Source organism: Branchiostoma floridae, chromosome 14 (genome assembly GCF_000003815.2).
Source record: "Branchiostoma floridae strain S238N-H82 chromosome 14, Bfl_VNyyK, whole genome shotgun sequence".
Classification (NCBI taxonomy): domain Eukaryota; kingdom Metazoa; phylum Chordata; class Leptocardii; order Amphioxiformes; family Branchiostomatidae; genus Branchiostoma; species Branchiostoma floridae.
In genome coordinates, this window is record NC_049992.1 from 16525028 (window position 1) to 16527470 (window position 2443).

Consider the following 2443-nt stretch of genomic DNA (forward strand, 5'->3'; position numbering starts at 1 on the left):
GCTATAGGAGTGAGCGCTTTTTGGGGTCTGAGTGAGTGCGAACTTTGGTCGATGTGAGAGCGCTTTTGGAGTAGTGAAAGAACAACTTCTTTTAGTATTTTTTACTAAAAACGCAAAATAATCACTGTCATTTTTTTCAGTTTGTAACGATATACACTATACAATACCAATCACTTATACCAAATATTAAAGATATTGTCTTGACAATCAATCTTTTTCCGACACACAACGCTAAAATTCTCTCTCACACACAGAACAAAAAGTTCTCTCACTTCGGGAGGCTTCCTTGCCATCGCGGCTGTAGGAGTGAGCGATTTTGGGGTCTGAGTGAGTGCGACTTTTTGTCGATGTGAGAGCGCTTTCGGAGTAGTGAAAGAACAACTTCTTTTAGTATTTTTTACTAAAAGCGCAAAATAAACACTGGCATTTTGTTCAGTCTGAAACGATATATACCATACAATAACAATCACTTAGTCCAAATATTAAAGATATTGTCTTGACAATCAGTCTTTTTCCGACACACAACGCTGAAATTCTCTCTCACACACAGAACAAAAAGTTCTCTCACTCCGGGAGGCTTTCCTGCCACCGGGGCTGTAGGAGTGAGCGATTTTTTGGGTCTGAGTGAGTGCGAACTTTTGTCGATGTGAGAGCGCTTTCGGAGTAGTGAAAGAATAACTTCCTTTTAGTATTTTTTACTAAAAACGCAAAATTTTGGAGTTTTAAATGAGCCCCATATTTCCGAACCATACAACAAAATAGGTTTCACGCATATGTCAAATAGTTTGCTTCTTACGGATATAGAAGCGTCGGCTTTGCCAAGGGATTGGTTGATTCCATATAGGGCTCTCAGGCCTTTGCTGTGCAGATATTTGTTATTTGCCTTGAACGTGCCAGCTGAATTTACAACAATTCCCAGATAGCAATAATTTGTAACAATTTCTACTACATGTCTTTTATATAGAAAAAGGCAGTCTTTTGGTAGGCAGCCACCTTTCGTAAATACAATGACTTTAGTTTTCTTTAGATAAACATTTAACTTCCATGATTCACAATAATTTTCTGATCTACTTAGAGAAGTTTGCAGACCCTGTTGAAATTCAGACAAAAGTACCATATATAGTGTATAGCGTAACAAATTAAACAAAATGTCAGTGTTTATCTTGCGTTTGAAGTGAAATGATGCTGAAAGAAGTTGTTCTTTCACTACTCCAAAAGCGCTCTCACATCGACAAAAGTTCGCACTCACTCAGACCCCAAAAAGCGCTCACTCCTACAGCCCCGTTGGCAGGGAAGCCTCCCGAAGTGAGAGAACTTTTTGTTCTGTGGGTGAGAGAGAATTCCAGCGTTGTGTGTCAGAAAAAGATTAATTGTCAAGACAATATCTTTAATATTTGGTGATTGTCATTGTATAGTGTATATCGTTGCAAACTGAACAAAATGTCAGCGTTAATTTTGTGTTCTAAGTGAAAAAATACTGAAGGAAGTTGTTCTTTCACTACTCCGAAAGCGCTCTCACATCGACAAAAGTTCGCGCTCACTCAGACCCCAAAAATCGCTCACTCCTACAGCCGGGTTTGCAGGGAAGCCTCCCGAAGTGAAAGAACTTTTTGTTCTGTGGGTGAGAGAGAATTTCAGCGTTGTGTGTCGGAAAAAGATTAATTGTCAAGACAATATCTTTAATATTTGGTATAAGTGATTGGTATTGTATAGTGTATATCGTTACAAACTAAACAAAATGTCTGCGTTTATTTTGGGTTTTAAGTAAAAAAATACTAAAAGAAGTTGTTCTTTCACTATTCCGAAAGCGCTCTCACATCGACAAATTTTCGCTCTCACTCAGACCCAAAAAATCGCTCACTCCTACGGCCGGGTTGGCAGGGGAGGCCTCCCGAAGTGACAGAACTTTTTCTTCTGTAGGTGAGAGAGAATTGTAGCGTTGAGTGTCGGAAAAAGATTGATCGTCAAGACAATGTCTTTGGTTTAAGTGATTGTTAGTGTATGATGTATATCGTTTCAAACTATACAAAATGTCAGTTTTTAATATGCGTTTGAAGTAAAGAAATACTGAAGGAAGTTAGTCTTTCACAATTCCGGAAGCGCTCTCACATCGACCAAATTTCGCTCTCACTCAGACCAAAAAAAATCGCTCACTCCTCCAGCCGGGTTGGCGGGGAAAGCCCCCGATGTGAGAGAACTTTTTGTTCTGTGGGTGAGAGAGAATTTCTGCGTTGTGTGTCGGAATAAAGTGATTGTCGAGGAAATGTCTATAACATAACAGAATGTCCTCGTCCCCATGGTTCATCATCGGAAACTGAAGACCATGACACTGTTCATTCCCCTTTAGAAGTCCCGAAAACTTAACGAAGTTATTCTTCCAATACTCCGAAAGCGCTCTCACATCGAACAATCTTCTCTCTCACCCAGACCAAACATTCGCTCA